We start from the raw sequence: 20,316 nt of genomic DNA, 5'->3' as shown, positions 1-20,316 counted from the left end.
CTGGCCACATTGCTCTTACTCACGTCCCTGATACTCACTTCCACGTGAGGCCTCGCATCACACTGGCTGCTCCTCTTCCTGAAGGCTCCTCCCCTAGATCTTTAGGCTGGCTCGCATCTTCTGATTAAGGTAAGAGTCTTTATGCTGATGGGAGCATCAACTGGTACCACACGCTGAGAGAGCAAATTGGTAATATGTACCAAAAATTTTAAATCCTAATATTCTTTGATTCAGTAACCCTGTTTCCAGGGAGGTACAGAACTTAATCCAACTTAAATTTTTTTTGCACAGATACTCACTGTACCTTTTCTCTCTTAAAGGAAAAATTAGAAACTTAAAACAGAACGGTAGGTGGGGTAGGGTGCATATAACTCGAACGGTAGAGCGCATGCTTAGCATACACAATGTCCTGGGTTCAATCCCCAGTACCGCCCCTAAAATTAAATAAATAAGTAAACCTAATTACTTGCCCCACCCCCCCGACAAAAAAAAGAAGAAGAAAATGGAATGTTGTATATCACATATGGGAATGTTAAGTGACAAAAAAGGGGCTATGAAAGTCTACTTACATTATGATGTTAATTATGTAAAAATACACATTTCCCACCAAAGGACAACTGAAAAGAACGTGCCAAAATTAAGAATGGTTCTTCCCGTTGCTTTCGATAGCATTTTCCTTCTAATTTCTTCTTACAGATTGAGAAAAATATGTAACTTTCACAATGGTAGGGAGAATACCACTTATTTTTAACAGAAAGAAATAATGTTATGTACATCCGACAGTGGTCAGCTTTCCAAGAAACCACAGAAAAGGTGTATTGAAAAGCACAATGTTAAAATAAAGAGCTTCTATGTAAGATATGCAACAAATCAAATGAGAAAAACATTTGTCAACTATCACAGATATGGAGTTAAACCCCCTACTCTACAAAGAATTCTTACACATTAATGAAAAATTAACAATCTTTAGGAAAAATGGACAAACACTGCAAATCACCACTGCATAAAAGAAGAAATACAAATACGTGAAGAGACACTCGACCTCACTGATTAAAGACATAAAATGAATTATTTTTACCTTCCATAATGGAAACGATTTAAAAGATTAATAAAATGGAGTAATGCTGAGGATGGGGAAAACAGGTATTCTCATCAACTATGGGAGCCAGGGGAACCAGCATAACACTCGGAGGGCAATTCCCCAATGGTCAGGGATATCATAGTGTGTATGTGCATGTCTTTTCATCCAGGAATTCAACTGCAGGGATTTATCTACAGGAACAACCACACACAGATACATCAGTAAACACCACAGAGCTTTTAAAAAATAGTGTTGGATGACATCATGGATGTATTAACTAGGGGGAAAAAACAATGCAATCTGGTATCTCTAATATGATCCCATTTTTTTGAAAACAGCAGCTAACTTGGATGGAATTCTTACTCTGTGACAGACACTGTTCTAAGCCCTTTAAGAGCATCACTCAGTTGAATCTTCACAATAACCCTCTGAGATAGGTAGTGGAATTATGCCTGCTCCACAGATGAGAAAACTAAGGCTGAGAGAGGGTACATAGAAGTTTGTATCCAGATGGCCCCAGAATGCACATTTCTACCTCCCTCTCTCCCATCCAGACTCAATACCACAGCCATAAAAATTCTGGGGAAGGAGGCAATACTATCATCAGTTGAACAGAAATTCGATGGGTTGGATGGACAGAACAGCAAAACCAGAGTCCCGCGTGTGCAGAGGAGAGTCATACAGGTGGAAATATTCTGTAGGAGCCAGAAGGGTGAGTAATCAGGAAACTTTACTTTCTCTAGCTTTTCCAGTTGCTGCCTTCCTCACCTAGGTGTGGTCTCTGCTGGAAGTGCATGCAGGCAGCTAAAGATGGGAGGGGTATGCAGCAGCCACACGCAAAAGGCCACCTGCTGGCCATCCCACCAAGTCCTTCCCAGGACCTCATCCTGACACACACCAGTGCCAGGCAGGCTCCTTTGATGAGAATTGGGCAACCCGGAGTCACAAGTGCAAAGACAAGCAGACAACCAAGAGTCATCAAATGGGTGGAAAAACCAGGCCATAAAACGTCAGGGGCATGAGCTTGTAAAGGGAGCACACAGACAAGAGTCTGAAACGGAAGAATTTTAAAGATTCATAATTAACATCCTCACAAAATCTGAGAGGGTATCAGGGAATCAAAACAAGCACAGGCTAGTATGAGAAAGAAAAAGAATCAGAGACCTAGAGAAGGAACCAGGATTTTAAACTTCAAACCACAGTGCTGTTCAGCCTTCTCCACAAGGAAAAACGTGAAATGCGGTTAACCGACCAGGGGTGGCTTTTTACATCTGAGGAGGTGGTTCAGAAATCCCCGCTCCCTCTCTACCCACCAACATCCACATCAACCTCCACTCCACCCCCTTAACGTATAGAAGGAGTGTTTCGCCTTTCTCTCCACATTTACCATTTACATTCATGGGTAAACAGAGACCATGTCCTTGCTTCACAACTGGATGTTACAGACCTTTCCACACCTTGCTTCTCATGCATTAAATTTCTCATAGAAACCCCTCCAAAATCAACTCTAACAGCTCTAATTCTTTCCGTTCAATGGCTGCATAATATGACACGGTACAAATATTCCATAAAGCTAACTGTTTTGCAACTGATGGGCATTTGTATTTTCAGTATTTTGCTACCTTAATGGTACAATAAACATCTTATACGTATGCCTTTGTGCACAGACACTTCTATTTCTAGAAGACAGACAGGTATCCAAGAGAAAGGCTGCTTAGGGGAAAGGTATATTAATTGTTATCTTTAAAACGCATTGCCGGTCTGCTTTCCAAATAAAGCACAGAAATTCACATTTCCATCAGTATTATGAGATGCCATTTCTACGACACCCTTGCTACCAAGAAGTGTTATTTTTCTCTTGTTCTTTTTTTTTTTTAAACCAGTCTGATGGGTTTAGAGTAAGGTCTCAATGTTGTTTTAATCTGCAATTCCCTAGCAAACATGGATTGTTTTTTATGGGCTTCCTGGCTGTCTGCATTTGCTCTCTGAGAACTGCGTGTTTATATTCTTTGTCTATTTTCTGAGTCATGTTTGTCTTGCCAATTCACAAGTTATCGACAGTAAGCCATTGCCTGTCATACATGTTGTAAATTTCCCTGTCTATCTTGCAGGTATTAAATTTGGCTCAAGAAGTTCTCCCTCACCCCAAGATTATTATATATTTATTCTTCTATAGGAACTCTAAATGGAAGTGCAATTAATGTATGTATTTAATTTGGGGATAACTGAGATCTATATATGTATATATGTTATATTCTTATTTCATATCCTTCACTACAAAGGATACAGGTACCATACTTCTCAATTTCTTCCTGCTATTGAGAAAATAAATGCCTGACTTCCATTTCCAAGTCCTTGTTTTCAAAACAGAGAAATTTTTAGTGACATTTTTTAATCCAGCAACCTTGACAAGTTTTCCCCTACTCTAGGCTCTTACGTTTTCTAGACACGCAAATATTTCACTACCTCACTACATTCACTAGAATCACTAAAACAGTGTTAAATAATTGTAAAAGCAGACGTCCTTTTATAATTCTTAATTTTAATTGAGATAGTCTTAGTGCTTTGCCTTTTAGAAAGTATCTGTTTTTGGCTGTTTTTAGAGTAATATATAGCCTTTTCTAAGTGTAAATGATTTTTTTTATTTTATTTGCTTTTTTAAATTTCATACATTAGGGATGGCTGCTTAAATTACCAAATAGCTCTTCAGCCTCTGCTGACCTTGTCATGAACTCTTCTTGAATATGCCGGGTACAATAATGAGTTATGGTGATAACTGTTCCTAATCATCACTCTAGTATTACTGGAATAAACTATTGATTTTGGCCTTTGGATGCACTCAAGAGTCTATTTCCTAATAAGGAATTTGTTTGTGCTGAATTTCTGCATTTACTTTCATAAATATTAGTCTATACTTTTCTTCTTTAAAATTTACCAGGTATTAAAACCGAAATTATGCTAGCTTTATAAAGTGAACTAGGAAACTTTCCATAATTTACTATGTTCTTGAAGAGTATAAGTAACATTAACATTTTCTGTTTTTTAAAGGTTAGATAAAACTCAGCTGGAAACCCATGGAATTTTGGTGCCTTTTTCAATAATAACTGTAAAAAACATTTTTTTTTAAATTGAAGTGTCGTGAGTTTACAATATAATGTTAATTATGATGTACAGTATAGTGATTCAGTTACACACACGCACACACCTCTTTTCATATTCTTTTCAATAGTAACTTTTAATCACCTTTCCTACCTCTTCTATAGTAATAGGTCTTTTCAACTTTCCCATGCTTCTTTAATCCAATTCAGGTAATTTGCATTTTACTAAGAAATCAACTGTTTTCAAATGTGTTTCCATAGGACCGCATGTAGCATCTTCCTACAAAGTCAATTAATCTCTCCTCTGTCTTCTTATTCTTATGTTCTATTCCTGCCCTCCCTTTACCTCAGTTAAGATGATGGGAGTTAATTTTATTGGTCCTTTCAAACAACCAGCTAATGGGTTTATGTATCCTTTAAATTTTATCTTCTGTTTTATTAGTTCTAATTTTTATCTTGGTTATCTCTTAATTCCTCCTACCTAGTTTTTAATTTTTGTTTATTTAGTTTTTTTCAAATTTTTTATGATACACTTTTATTTTTCATCTTCTTTAAAAATGAAGGTTAGCTTTCCCTTTTTAGGTGATGTTCTACAACATTCAGAACTTTCATGCAGAACAAGAAAGAAAAATACCCAAGATGAAAATTGTAAGGGCCACAGTGGGAGTAATCAATGGAACGAATCCACCAGTTGGCTTCTGCAGAGGAGGGGATGAATAAACCAGCAGGAGGAGGAGGAAGAGGCATCACCACCTCCTTAGCACAGGCTGAGTCTCAACAAAATCCTATCATCTCCCTCACCAGTAGGCTTTTACCCTGCATTTCACATTCTGGGTAGAGTGATCTGATTCATACATAGGCTTAAAAAAACAAAAATCCCACCAGAATAAATGTTGCCATTAGTGTACATTTAGCCTAATATTAAAACTTCCGTGTGTAGTCAGAATAGTGTTCCAAAACTCTAGGGCATCACAAGATCACGTATCAACAAAGACTTGTCATGATAGTGAACTTTAACTAACCCAAGAATGTGGCCTAACGCCTCTGAGATGCATCTTCAGGACAGGCTGATAGAAAACTGCCCGGTGATCAGAAGAACTGGTCACTCAGAACCCACTCTGTTTCCAGGCTCTGCAGGGTAAGTAAGAAGCGACCTTGTCTGCGTGATTGCTTCAGACAGCAGCGCTCATGAATTGATGCCGAAGGGACAGAAAGAGTCTGCATACCCCAGGGTGGGCAGCTCTGACCTAATTAGAAAGCTGTCTAAGGCTAGAAGCAAAGCTGAGACTATTTCCTTCATCCTTGCTACAGGGAACTCCAGAAGACTTACAAGGGGAGTCCCCACCTGGCCTGGCAAACTTGAAGGTGACACTCAAATAAAACCACCTTCATTTATGCTCTACTAATTCAGAATTATGATTTTATGATCTGAAAAGAGTTTGGACTCACGTTTCCATTTTTAGACTCTACGACAACAGGCGGAGAAGGAGGCTCAACCTACTTATGGGAACAAATTTTAGGAGCTCTGACTCATGTGTGCACAACCAAAGTGCTAATAATTTATCTGTGCGTTAAAGCAAATACTTCTATATGGGTTGCTACCCTAAGTCCTTATAAGAACTGAAACTGAAAAGAAGTTTCTAACATGTTCTATATTTAATTTTTCTGTTCCTAAATATTTTCCCCAGTGAATCCCGGTAAATAAAACGTTACTATTAAACCCCCATTATAACAGGAGCTCTTTGGAAACAGGAACCATTTAACGTTCCCGAGGGTCTCTGAAACCACTGAGGAAATAACACACCCTTTCCGTTTAGGCTGTATGTCCTTCTTCTGGGGACAGGTCCACAATTCCACCTCACATCAATAACCTCTTTAAGCCATCTGCACGTCCTGATTAACCGCCAGATGTCACACACCAGGGCCCCTGTGCGAGTACAGGGGCGAGGTCAAGGGTGTACCTGGGCCCCTGAGAACATCACTGGGGGGTGGGAGGGGTACTGCTGCTACGAGGTACCAGATGTGTTTATAAGCTGGAACAGGCTCCGGGGCTGTAAGCTATCAAGTCTACAGTGCACATATATGCATATATATGCCTATATGCACATAACTCTGTCTGCCTGAACCCATTTTTCAGGGAGGGGGGATGTTACCCCAGAATTATGAGTCATAGTTCATATTCAAGGCCCACTACTGGCTATAAACAAGCATTATTTTCAACTCCCCAGAAAAATCTTTTAAAATGAGGTCTTCGGTTGGCTGGCTTTTTTCTGCACAGCACTCTGGTTTTCATCTGTCAAAATGAAATGGAGTCATCTCTGTTTTCCAAAGGTCAATGGCAACCAGCTACTTGTCATGGTCAAGGAATAATCTGAACGGGTTGGAATTTCCAGATATTCTTATATCATCCCTTGAAGTACTCAGAATTTCACATTCTGGCAGAAATATTTCTGTTTCTGTTCTTTGCAATTACATGCTAAAGCTTAAAAGGCTGAACTAGAGTGTGCTTTCATAGGGCAAAGGGCATGAGGGGAGAAAGGCACTCAGAGGGGCTTTTTCTTGTGTAGGGAGGGGTTGGAGGACAATATCTAAGGGTCACCCCATCTCCCCATCACAATGGGTACCGTGGTGATAATCTACAGGGTACCCCAGTGAGAAGGTGATTACATCCTGCCAGCTCATTAGTGCTTCTTGTACGTGCCTAATGAGGTCAAGGAGAGGGGAACCCCTAGGCCTCCTCTCAAACACACACACACACCCCCCCCACAATGCCTCCAGACTGGCCAGAAATTCTGCTGTCACTTCAGTGGTGTAGCCTGTCCCCTTGCCCCTGCTCTCACCATCCTCTCTCCATATTTTGTATTCTTTCTCCCACAAATCTTCAACCTTAACACCAGCTCTCTACTCTCAAATTACCATGTCAGGTGAAGAGGGACTCATCCCCTCCTTAAGCAGCGTGTGCCTTCCAAGGACTGAAGTCTGAGGACAGAAGGTCAGGTCCCAATGCAAACAGAGCTCCATGAACACAGAAACTGGTGTCGTCCGACTGGAAAACCTGGTGTCACCTTTAAACTGACTTCACCAAACTCAACTAACCACGCAGACGCTGCAAGTTTCAGTGAATCCCGCACTCAACGCATAAAGGGAGCATCTTTCATTCCTCTGAGAATCGCCCTATTTCAATTATGAGGAATGGAAAGAATTAAGGAAGCCTTCATGTGGAAGTTGGTATCGGAACTGGGGCTCACCAGGTCCACAGGACTCAGACACACAGAGGAGGAGGCCCTGGGGCATTGCATGAAGAATGGCACCAGGGAAAAGAAAGTCAGGACACACACAGGGAATGCAGGCTGTTCAGTTTGCCAAGAACGGAGTGGAAAAGGAAGTTAGAGGGGAATTGGGCTGGACCAGAACCACACTCTTATACCAGGAAAAGGGTACGGGACCTTTTTCACAGTAATGTTCTTTCTTTTCTTAATTACTGGTGGTTTCCATTATTTTCTCATAAGTCTTCAACTAATGACTAATGGAAAGCCCTGAAATTTGAAGATTCTACTTCCTACATGTTTTCTATTCTTATTGTACGCCAATTAAGTTAATCATCTCGTTTTCTTCTCCTAATCGACAAACTCTGCTGTGCCTGTATCAGTTGTTTCTCTCTCTCTCTCTCTCACAAACACACACCCCCTCCCTCTAGTCAAAATAACCCAAGCTACTTACGATTATAAAACAAACATTCAAATATTTTTACCAAAAACACTTCTACTAAATATAACTTCCATAACATTGCGAAAAGCCAAATATTTTTGCCAGGTGACTGTGTTTATCTTCCTTTAATCTCTTGTGATTCCTCTGGCCCGCTGTGAACACAGCAGATTACGGGGCTCCATTTCCCCCATTCCAACGCACCCACAATTCTTGACTATTGAAGTGCCAGCGAGGAGCTGGTGGCCATGAAGCCACATTAGTTCATTAGCAATTAATTAAGAGGCCTAATGACCTAAATAGCAGGAAACACAAAAGGGTTACAATAAATGAGGACACCTACAAATGATTCTCCATTACTTACTATACTAGCTCTTAGAACATCTTAGAATATCTTGTGATTACTCATAAGATAATATTTATTCAATTACTTTAACTCTCAACCCAGATATCTTGTACTGCAGAACTCACAGGATATTGGGTATTGTATCTGATACACATTCTACTTGGGGGAGGGGGTGGGAGGGTAATTAAGTCTTTTTTTTTTTTTTCAATGGAGCTACTGGGGATTGAACCCAGGACCTCCAGCATGCTAAGCATGCACTCTACCACTTGAGCGATACCCTTCCCCCATCCCGATACGCGTTCTATCTGATACAACGTTGAACTCCTCTTTCCTAGTTTTTATTTTTTAATCTATTTTTTCTTCTTTCTTCACTGTACCGTTAGATTCAGAGCTAGAGTTGCAGCTCACGAACTATTTGAATTCAATCTTTTCTAGAGTTTTAGTAACTTCTTTCTCCTTTCTTCAACTTTTACGTTAACTGACTTTCAGAAAGATGGACAATACTTGTGAAACCTTTCATGTAATGAAGGTTAATGCTACAAACACTATAGAAATTCTTTAAAATTTTCAAAAATTAAAGCTCAGAATTATGCAATCCCCATATATCATGACCTGTCAGTCAACATGTCTGTAACAAGAGTAACAGTAACTTTCATCTGTTGGGATGCCTATCCATCATTAGTCTACAATGATCTCAAGATACCCTGCCCAGTGAAGATTTTAAGATTTCTATTAGACTGTAAGTGTCTAGAAGTCAAAGGACTCAATCCTCTTTGTATTCCAGATAACCAGCTGTCACATATACCCTAAGAGCAAAATAAATGCTTACTGTGAAAGAAATGAATCATCCTTAACTATTCTGTAAATGTATTAGGACCTAAAACACCTAAAATGTGGAGTGCAGATGGTAATGATGTCAATTGGGCTTTTGAATTCAAAACGGGTTGAATTTTTTATTATTATTAAAAGTCATTCTTTAAGTGGGGGAGGGTGTAGCTCAGTTGGTAGAGTGCACCTTATTAGCATGTATGAGGTCCTGGGTTCAATTCCTAGTACCTCTATTAAAATAAATAAATCTTACTTACCCCCTCACCAGAAGTCATCCTTTGAATCTGGTTGTCTGTGGCTAGAAACAATGACTTTTTTCACAGCAACTGATTTGAACTGGATTCACCTAAACCAGGATAAGATTTACTAATACAAATTTTAAAATCGAAAACTTTAAATTAAGTATGTCCTTATAAACTGCAGTACATGGTTGTTATTTTTCAAATGCTCCAAGTTTTTAGGGTCTCATTGACTATCTTCTCAGACAGTCTGGCAAGACTTAATTTATCTGAGAGATAAATGGAGAATTTATCCAACCACCAAATGGAGAATTTCATTTAATTACATACAAAGTAAAAAGAATCTGAAAAGTGTTTTTACCAGTCATAGTTATTTTAACATTTACTAATCTGGGTGCAGCTAACATAGTTTAGAAAAAAGGGTCATCTGTTTCTTCGTATAAAAAGCTGCTTGCCGGCAGGGAGGGTATAGCTCAGGTGGCAGAGCGCTTGCTTGGCATGCATGAGGTTCAATCCCCAGTACCTCCTCTAAAAATAAACAAACCTAGTTACCTCCCCCAACCAAAACAAAATAATTAAATAATACAATAATAAATAAAACATAAAGCTATTTTTTTTAAAGTAAAAAAAAACAAAAAAAAAAAAAACCAAAACTGCCTGCCTTTAAAAAAAACCACCTCCTTATTCCTGTACGTTACCAACACCGCACATTATTACACTAGATTCTTTCCTCCAGCGTACGGAACCTCAGCAGAGTCTGGATAAATTATTACTTCCACTTTTCAAAAACTGACCTTCCTTCCAAAGCTGAAACGTTAGACTGGAAATTCCAGATCCAACAGTAGAAGCCTCTTATTTTTATTATGACAATGATTTCACCACTTAAAGCCATTTTAGCTGCCAATTCAGTTTGTGGATAATTTAAGGAGGAATTTCCAATTAAGGTAATTAAGTATGCATCGAGGCCTAAAATTATCAGGTACAGTTAGAGATATAGATACAGATACATACACCCCACAGCAGGAAGACAAAGAAATGGAATTAATAATAGTAACAATAACGGACTCTTACACAACAGCAAGCATTTTAAAGTCTTTAACGTCAGGGATGAGAAGATGGACAATGAACCAAATAAATACACAACTTACCACGAACAGAGTCGTCACGAAATGAGAGTGCTTATCGGACATGAGAAGCATGATACAAGAGAGAAATCCAGAAGGAAGGAGGCTGCAAGTGAGGGGGAAATGGAGGCAGAACCAACCAGGACCCCACCCCTGAAGAGATCAATGCTGAACCGTTTATGGGGGTTGCCGGGGGGGGGGGAGTCAGACAGGAGGGGCGCATCAGGAGGAGGGGTGAGCCCAGCTGATGGAAAGGACCTGCACCATCCTGTTGATTAACCACACCTGTGTCCCTTCCTGAAAGGGGCCACCAGACCAGCACTCTCAAACCAGACTGTGCGTTAGTCACCTGAGAATCAGACTCTAATTCAGTACATCTGGGCTGGGGCCTGAGCTTCTGCATCTTTAACAAGCTCCCAGGTGATGCTGCTGGTCATGGACGACACTCTGGGTAACACTGGCCAATGGAGGGCAGAGAGGAAGAGAGTTTAACAATGACTGTCACCTGCTGGGCGGGGCACACGAGAGCCGGGCTCCAGGCTCCACGTCACTTCCCGGGTCTCCATTCTTCATCTATAACATGGGAATGATGAGCCCATCCCAAGCTTTAAAAACTTCTAGCTTTAAAAACTTGGCGCAGAAAGGAGGTTTGTAGCCTGAAGGGGATCAAAGGGGAGACCAGAGCTGGAGGGAATGAAGGGAGGGCTACTGAAGAGCTACCCTTCCCTGAGACACAGGAATGGGAACTTACGGACTTGTCTTTTTGGTCTTATCCCCTTATCCCTACTGGAATGTTTAGACAAAAATACAAAATGATGTGCACACAAGGCTATTTATCGCAAAACAATGGACAAGTCTGGGAATGACCTGAATGTCCATCACTTGGGGACCAAATGAATAAACTCCAGGACATCCATACGAGGGCGGACTTCACAGCTGTGAAAAAGCACATAAGAAGTTCCCTGTATACTGATACCAAGTGAACACTAGGATACAAGTCTATGTGAAAAAATAAGGGTTCAGAAAAGCATATAATATGCTACTTAATGAGTAAGAAGGAATACAAAATATATGCATAAATTTCCTTATATTTCCAAAAAGAACAATAGAAAGACAGCCCCAAATCTAACAAAAAATGGTTACCTGTAGGAGGACAGGAATGGAAGGGTGACTTAATGCACCTAATGTTATAGTTATGACCTGGCCAGTGTTTTACCCAATTAAAAAATAAAATTAAATTTAGAAAAAACAAAGTGGAATAAATTTAACAGTATATCAAGTTGGTGGTGCAATCATACAGTGAAATATTATCTTCCTTGACTGAAACATGTTTTTTAAAAATTTATTCATTTTGGGGGTAATTATGTTTGTTTATTTATTTTAATGGAAGTACTGGGGATTGAGCCCAGGACTTCACGCATGCTAAGTGCACACTCTACCACTGAGGTATACTTTCTGCCTGAAACGTGTTTTTAATCGTATATCCCTAATGGGATATAATGCTAAGGTTAAAAGAATTGCAAAGAAATATTAAACTGCATTCAATAGCAATAAAAATGGCAAGATGTTAGTAACTGTTGGAGTTGGGTGGTGGGATATCATTATGCTGTTTTGCCACCGTGCAATTTTCTGTTTCCGTATACGTTTGAGTCATTTTTTTTTAATCAACCTTCCGTAACGTTCTTTATCACATCAACACATATACAGACCGAGCAAGAATGAGAAAGAAAGTATGGTGTTGGCACCAAAGCCCCCCTCTGTCCACCAAGGTGAATGTCAACGTTCCTAATATAAAATCCAACTAAGTGGGGAGAGGGGCTGACTCCTACCATAAAGTAACGTATTCGGCATCTGTACAGATCTTACTGCGTTCAAATATTTCCGTTGACGTTTATTTGATATTTTATCTCATTCTGTTTTCACAACAAAACTGCAGGATGTCTATTACACTCATTTATAACTGAGGTAACTAACCCAAACTACTTCAAGGTCAAGTTCTTCTATCTTCATGTCCAGTGCTTGTCACACTGCCCACCCCCCCAGTACCTCACCAACAGAGCAGTGGGGTGGTGGCTACGGGCACGAGGGCACTACCACCAATTTCAAGTAGAACTTTTAAATATCCATGCTAATTTTTTATCTACCCCACAATATACCCATGTTGGTTTTAACATGAAAGTATCCTTTTTAGTGACATATCAAACACAATGTATTTTGTGGGTCTATGAACCCAGGAACCACAATTCCTTAATCCAGTTTTAGGGACATTGAATTGCACGAGGCTGCAATGAGACAGTGATATTTGTCACCCAGATGCCTTTGGAGGCCCAGGAATAAAAAAGGGACACGTCCCACTGTCCAACTAGCACGTTGCTGGTAGCATTCCCAGCCGGCAGGATTTCAATTGGCACCTACAAATACACTTCCTGTTGATGTAACTTTTTAACCTGAAAATTCCATCTAGTCTTTTAAATATACCACCTAGAAATGAGTCAGGGTAATGGTGGGCAAATGAAAATCATATAATATGGTTAGAAAATTTGGCCAAACCAATTGGGCACATTTTGGGAAGGGGCACTTCATGGCCATCCTAAGCAAAAAGCTGAGAGGCAGATAAGGAATTCAATTCTGCAGCAGCAGCCTATCCCAAAGAAAAAGGAAACAATAAAATTTACCACTATGTCCTTTAACAAAATGACAGCAATTTTTACAATATTTTTAATCTTAGAATGGTTTAGACTTACAGAAGTATTGCAAAGATTTGTGCAGAGTTCCCATGTATCTCATATCTAGTTTCTTCCAGTATTAACATGTTATATTATTATGACACATGTCATTATTAATCAAGGTTGCTACAGCATCATTAACTAAAGTCCATACTTTATTACATAATATCCTAATTTTTCCCCAATGTCCTTTTCTTGTTCCAAGATACAATTCCAGTTTTCTTTTAATTTAAAATTCAACCACAGGAAGGCTATGTAAGCAGACAGAACAAATACAAGCATAAAAGACTAAAATGATGCTTCTCAAGCATGTTAAGCCCCCAAAAATGCAAACAATGGATGAAATCACCATCAAGAGTCAGTTCTTCAATAGACCAACCTTGATCTATTGTTACAGTAACCACCATCGCTAAGAGAACTTACCTGGAAACTCATGTATTTGATAAGCGCATGAAAAGTGAGCTGTTGTACAAAGAACACCAACCTGGAAGTCAGTTTTAGATACTAAGGCTGGTTCAATCACACTAAGCTGGGTATCATTTAAATCAGGTCAACAAAGAGCTTCTTGGGGTCTGAAACTTACAGAACACTTCTCTGGGTACTATTGAGACCGACAGGAGTGTAAGCCATGGTCCCACTCCCAAAGCTAGTTTAATCTAATTAAGGTGTAAACGCATAAAAAGTTTACCTTGAAGTCTACAAAGAGCAAGGCACAATGACAACAAAGGGGGTCGAAAATGAATGCGAGATTAATGAAAAATGAACTCAATAAATAGGCAGAAATTGCCCCAAGAACGGAATTAAGGAAGAACCCGCATCAGAATGATTAGAAAAGGACAGTTAACCGTTCTGGGCTAGAGGTTATCTCAAAATGGAAGGTATTAGACCAAACTGACTCTTAAGATCCCCTTCTGTATCTAAAATTCCACAATCCCTTCTTCTTTCAGTTTCCAACAACCACTGTGAGGTTATCAGCAGGGATACCCTGCCCTGTCACGGGCCGCAGACAACACAACCACAGCCATCTTCCACCAGCTGCCATGGAGTGATTTCCACCACAAATGGAAAGCTTTTCCTGCCTGACAATGAAAACTAATCCTCAGTTCAGGTCATTCATACTATCAAGTAACTACTAAGTAAATGACGTTAAAGAAAGGCACTCTGCCAATCATTTGAAGTTGAAAGAAATACACTGTATTACCTCACAGCTATGCTACCCAATTCGCACGGTCCACTAATTTGTTAATTCAACCTGGCCCGATTAAGCATTTTTGGCAAAAATTAAATTGTACTCCTTATGGATAGGCTACTCAGAGCTTTCAGATTTTCCATAGCATTTCTAATTTTGCACATTCCTTAAAGGTAGGCTTGGTGGGTGGGCATAGCTCAGTGTGGTAGAGCGCATGCTCAGCATGCACAAGGTCCTGGGTTCAATCCCCAGTACCTCCACTGAAAAAAAAAAAAAAAAGACTTAAAACAAGGATTGACAACCTTGGCAATACTGATGCTGGCTGGACACTGTGGTGGAGGGCTGTCCCGTGTACTGCAGAAGGCTGAGCAGTGGCCTGTCCCCATTAAAGGACAATCAAAATGCCAAATGTCCCCTGGGAGGGAGGAGGCAAAAATCAAGCGTGGTTGAGAAGCACTGCCTTGGAGCAATTCACGAGATATATAAATAAATAGAATATGATTTCAATAGTGATGTAAGATTTCAACATGGATTAAATGGCTTCTTAAAAAATCTTTTATTAGGCCATATGAACCAGCATTTGTCACAGAAAGTATAAATCACTGTGGATGACTGAAGAAGCAAAATCCTGTTTTGCCCCCTCATTCGTTATGAGTTAGTACTTCTAGAAACAATAAAAAACGTATAGATGTAATTCCCTAGAAGCAAGGATTAGGAACAAGGGTTAGAAATCATCCTTCATCCTCTCCATCCCAAGATGCTAAAGTAAACATCAGATTCTACAACCAGCAGCCAAGCCAACCAAGCGCGAGGCAGAAGCCGGTCTGGGAGAGAGGCCAACGTGGACAACTCGTGACCGCTACGGGACATCCAACCCCCCGCATTCCACCTCACAGGACCACGGGGCACGCTGCCCAAGGGCCATTTTGCCACCAGCGATTAAAACAGACCCCGTACCCTAGGAGAAAATTAGGGAGAGAGGCAAGATCTAATGAGCAGGTGCCATCCTTATAAATACTTTAGGCAAAAGTGTGGAGCCTTTTTATACGTCACTCTGCTTAATTTGGGGGCGGGGCGAAGAGGAATATTTTATAAGCAACAGTGAAAATAGGATGAGTAAGTTCTCAGGGAAACCTGGGAGACTGCAGGCTGGTGGCACTAGATTTCAAGAACTGCTTTTAAGAGTTGTTTCTTCTAGCAAAAAAGGTCATTTCTCACTTTGGTTACAAAAGCTCATCTCTTCCCTTCTTTTAGGTGAACATGTAGGCGTCACCTCCACAACCTACTCAGATCAGAAGGAAGCGGCTAACTCCACCCACCCTGTTAGCTGCAGGGCCATCCAAACGCCTCTCTCCTTCATGGAAAGATGCCAACGGGTGTTTTAGCAGGAAGAAGCTGAGGAGCGCAGACAGTTGCCAAGGTGGCTTTAGAAAGAACCAGATGGTCGACACCTGCGGCTGGGAGATGACGGTTGCCCAACATCACCACCACCTGGACAGAACGCCCAGAAGCAGGCTCGGTGGAAAGGCTCGCTAGGTCGGCTCTGGATCTCAGGAGCCTGAAAGCCACCTGAGAGTCCCCCTCACCACCCAGGGAGCTCTGCAGCTGCTCCTTCTGCTGAGTATCTTTGGTTCCACCTCATCTGGCTCCTGCCAAACTCCCCACCACCACCACCCCCGGAGGGAAAGAACACACAGAAGGGGAGAACTGGCTGTGTCCAGCTCCTACAGGTGGGCAGGTGGCTGGCAGAGAATAAATCACGCAGGAGGACCTCGGCATTCAGCCTGGGTGGTACTAACCCAGCGAAATGCTAATCGTGGCAGAGACTCATTCACATTAAAGATCATTAACCAGGTGCCTGGGCCTCTTGGCAGGGATGAGAGTTCACAAGCTGGAGAAATGCATTTAGATAAAGTAGCAGCGTCCTGTTGCTACACACACGGTCGGGGTTGTTTCAGGAGAAGGGTACCGCAATGGCACAGAGGGGGCAGAGCCAAACGGCTGCGTCTTGGGGGAGAGGGGGGCATTTCTGCCTTTCTTTCACCGCTGTTCTCCACCCACAGCTGCGGTTAATTCTCTAGGGTTTATTTTCTGTTCTTCCTTCCTGCTTATGAGATGTAACTGTCACCTTACAGGCAAGGGAGTGTACAGATAAGGAACAGTAAACAGGTGGAGTCTGCGGGGGTCTGTGTCTGCGATTTTCCACTTCTCGGTGGAAACATCTCCTTTTAAGGTGGTGGTTTCGACTCTACACTTGCAGGTTCCACACCAAAAAGGACGGCAGTTCCCTCTTCACTAAGCTGCTCTGCTATTTCTCCCTCATCCAGGGACCCACTACCACTTGACTCTCAGGCAGAACAAGGAGTCACCACCAGGCAGACAGGGTCAGGAGTTCAGTTTCACACGTTACAAAGAGCCAGGGGTTTTGAAGATTCCTGACAAGGGTTCTTGCTGACATGCCCCGAGCTGCTCTGCCGCTCCAGCTCCCTCCCTTCGCGACTCATAAAAACCAGCACAAGCGCCTCGCTCCCCCTTTGTCTAAGGCAGCCAGACAGTCTGTCATCGTTTATGGACTCACCCCTCAAAGAGCAAGTTCTGCCCTGATTTTCCACCCCCATATTACAGAATTCAATTTCCCTCCAATTATGTATTTGCCATAAAACATTACTTTTAACTGAGATGTTAAATGAGGAGGAGGTAGACTCATAATAATTCCTGCTAGTGAGACTTGCTGCAAATGGAAAGACAACAGATTTCTGGAGATCAATTTCTCTATGTATTTTTAATGTCGTTTAACATGAGTACTCTTTAACTTAGAGTCAAAAAAAACTAAGTGCTGGTTTTCTTTCCTCTTAAAGGGAATGAAAGTTTCTATGTTTGGAGGCTGAGGAACGTGGGGGAAAGACAATGAACAATGATCTAATTATCAGGCACCTCATTTACCATTTTTAAAAGTTCGTAACTGACTATCTGTCCATATAAGAGCAGAGCCGTGCAATCCCTGTGAACACAAGTGAAAACTGAAGTTAGGAGTCATGTGACTCGCCCTCTAGCACTTCCTGTAAAGGTTACAAAACAAATGAGGAAAGTGCATCCCAAGAGGTCAGTCTAAAACAAAGAGACAGGTGCCTGTCCCGACGCAACCTTGCTGATTTTATTAGCTATGCTTTAAGCTGAACTTAATATACAGTGAAGTTTTTTTTAAGTTTTTTTTTAATAGAAGATCTGTCCTCATTTCACTTGGGGTTTTGCACCAAATTTCCAAACTCTGCATGACAGATCCCTTCACTGTGCCTATTTTCGACACTTCAGGAACACAGTGATGACAAATGCAGTAATTTATTCATAAAGGGGGAAGGAGGCACCAGGGCAGAAGCTGTATAATTTTTCACTGCACTGAAAAGAAAACAGGTTTCAAGCAAAATGACATAGACTAAACACAAATAATTGTTCACTGTCTACATTTTGATTTTTGAAGCATGCAAAAAGTGTTTAATGGAAATGAAAGAGAAAGAAAGAAAAAAGAAAGAAAAGAAAGAATGAAAGGGAAGGAAGGAAAAGAAAAAAGAAAGGAAGAAAGAGAGGAAGAAAGGAGAGAGGAAGAAAGGAGAGAGGAAGGAAGGAGAGAGGGAGAGAGGAAGAGAGGAAGGAAGGAAAGAAAAAGAGAGAAAGGAAGGCTAGAAGGCAGGCAGGCAAACAGAGAAATAAAGACCAAACGATTTCCCAAATCCTGGCACATTCAGATTAAAGCTAATGGATCAATGATAAGAGAACATCTTCTTGATGCTCACAAGGAAAAAGGAATCCTTTGGGCACTTACCAGACGCCAGGCAGGAAGACCTCGCTTTAGAGGGGGAGAGCGCTGGAGAGAGGCTGTCTAGATGCAGCCGGCTGTCTACCTCCCTAACAGCAGCAGCATCGAGGAGAAATCCTGGACTCTGCCAGTTCCCCTGCTGACAGGTGATCAACAGCCTTGGAGAGGGAGGCACCGTGTCCGAGGGAGGTGCCGGGGGAGGCAGGGCTCGGCAGCAGCTGCCCCCCAGGCAGCACCCCCGCTGAGAGCCGCCCACCCCAGACACCCTGGAGCAGTACCGGCTGGCGCTGTGCTGAAGCCTGTCTGGGCTGGGAGCTGCTGCTGATTGCTCCTGCCTCGCTCAAAACGGGAGCAAATTCAAGTGTGGGGAAGAGGGAAGCGGCTCATCGGAGGCAGCAGGACCAGAGACTAGGCAGGAATTCTGGGGGCTCAAGCCACATTAGAAACAACTCAAGCTGCGCCCTACAACACTGCCCCTGCAGCACAACATCCTGAAAGTTAACAGCCAACTCACAGGAAGACAGGTGCGTACCTGGCCCCGTCCAGGTGACCCTGGAACCCTTGGAACCCCAAGGCACACAGAATGTCCCCTTTTCAAAATGGATGGCATTTCCCCCCTGAAATGTTCATATCAGTGTTAAGAGGAAGGGCAGTCAAGGAAATGGAGGAACCCCTCCGGACTCTACTGTTTAAATAACTGCTCAACTGTCACTATATATGGAATGAGCCTATATTTTCATCAGACAAAACTAACTTTGGAGTCCAGCTCCACCACCTCGCCAGCTGGGGGACATCAGGCAAGTTCCTGACATTACCCACCTCCGGCTTCCTCCTCCGTAGAAATGCAGCCTTGAAACCTCCTCCCGGAAGGTTGTGAGGAATCAGTCAGACCCCAGACAGAGACACTCACCCCTCAGTAGCAGAGGCTCTGAAAGTACTGTTCTAAATCCACCACAGCCACCCTCTTCTCCTCCCCTCAGCTGAAAAACTGATCCAACGCTCGCCCGACAGAAAAAGGTGTTCCTCCTACTCTCTGCCTTAAACCAATGTCTCCAATAAGTCAGGGGGGCCAATTTAAAAATAATTTTTGCATACAACGGTCAAAGCCAGGTCACATGGCCCCCTCAGCCCAAATTCTGCCAGGGACACCATGTTGCAGGAAGTTTCTGCCCAAAATTCCCTGTAACTTCCCACTACAAGGCCAAGAACATGCCTACTTTCAAGAGCAGCAAAGGGTGTTTAGGAAAAGAACAGGCTCTTAATTGAGCCAGAAGTTTTTTTTCTTTAATGCCTCTCTTTAAAAAGGCAATTATTTCTTAAAATGGAACTCATAGGTTCTTTGTAATACCACTCTTCAATCTGAATGACCATAGCTTGAGTCCCTGTTCAAGGTTCCACGGGAGGGGGAGTCCCAGAATCCCAAGGGGCCAAGAAGCCACCATCGCCATCTGGTGGTGGCTCCTGCACACTGCAGTTGTGAACCCCACACCGTCCTCAATCTGCTCTCCAAGAGGATCTGAATCCCTGCTTTATTACATTAACTCTATGACAGCTAGTTTGGCCGCCAGGACCACCTTTGCTCTCCGCAGCCCAAATCTTCCTCCCAACCGCCCTCCTTTCCCACAGACTTTTGGTCAGGCCACTTACACAAGAGGGAGGCTAGGTTCTTTTCTTCGTTTCTATCTTGTTTCCGCATCCAGCATCTGGTGATTCGATTACAGAGTGTCATATTTCCCAAGATAGATGGAAGAAAGAAAAGCAAAGATCCAGTGTGTTCTCAAAACCTAACAGCCAAGAGCCAATTCTAATGAAAAAATAGGAGGCGAGCATCTCTACCACCAAATGAAGAGACCAGTTGAAGATCCAGGATGTATCCAAGAGGAGGCAGCCCTGACCAGGGAGCAAGACGTGGGCGGCTTCAGCGAAGAGGTTCTGTGCAGCTGGAGGAAAGAATGTGCTGGAAATCAGGTCACAAACAAAGAACTACCGATCAAGAAGTGATCATAACTGCTTCACTCTTCCAAAGCCTTCATCAATCTCGTGCAAACATATCTAAGCCCAGGAGGCTCTCAAAAGCAGAAAACCACCTTAGGGAAAACTGGCCAAAGGGAGGGCCAGGCAGGAAGAAGAAACTGGAAAATTCACATTTAAGTGCTGTCATTGGGA

At 42.0% G+C, this 20,316-nt stretch overlaps 1 protein-coding gene across 6 annotated transcripts in view; it reads right to left on the bottom strand.

The window, feature by feature from the left end:
* NEDD4L (NEDD4 like E3 ubiquitin protein ligase) overlaps nucleotides 1-20,316 on the bottom strand; it is a 299,031-nt gene that overhangs the window by 164,109 nt on the left and 114,606 nt on the right. Inside the window, exon 1 of one of the 6 annotated variants that reach the window (XM_045521485.2) lies at nucleotides 18,157-18,383. The exons of the other annotated variants lie outside the window; for them this stretch is intronic. The gene's annotated coding sequence lies outside the window, so the exon portion shown is untranslated. Of the gene's footprint in view, nucleotides 1-18,156; nucleotides 18,384-20,316 lie in introns of those variants that run through there. 6 annotated transcript variants of the gene reach the window in all.

Source organism: Camelus bactrianus, chromosome 30 (genome assembly GCF_048773025.1).
Source record: "Camelus bactrianus isolate YW-2024 breed Bactrian camel chromosome 30, ASM4877302v1, whole genome shotgun sequence".
NCBI classification, from domain to species: Eukaryota; Metazoa; Chordata; class Mammalia; order Artiodactyla; family Camelidae; genus Camelus; species Camelus bactrianus.
This window is presented reverse-complemented; position numbering and strand designations above follow the sequence as displayed.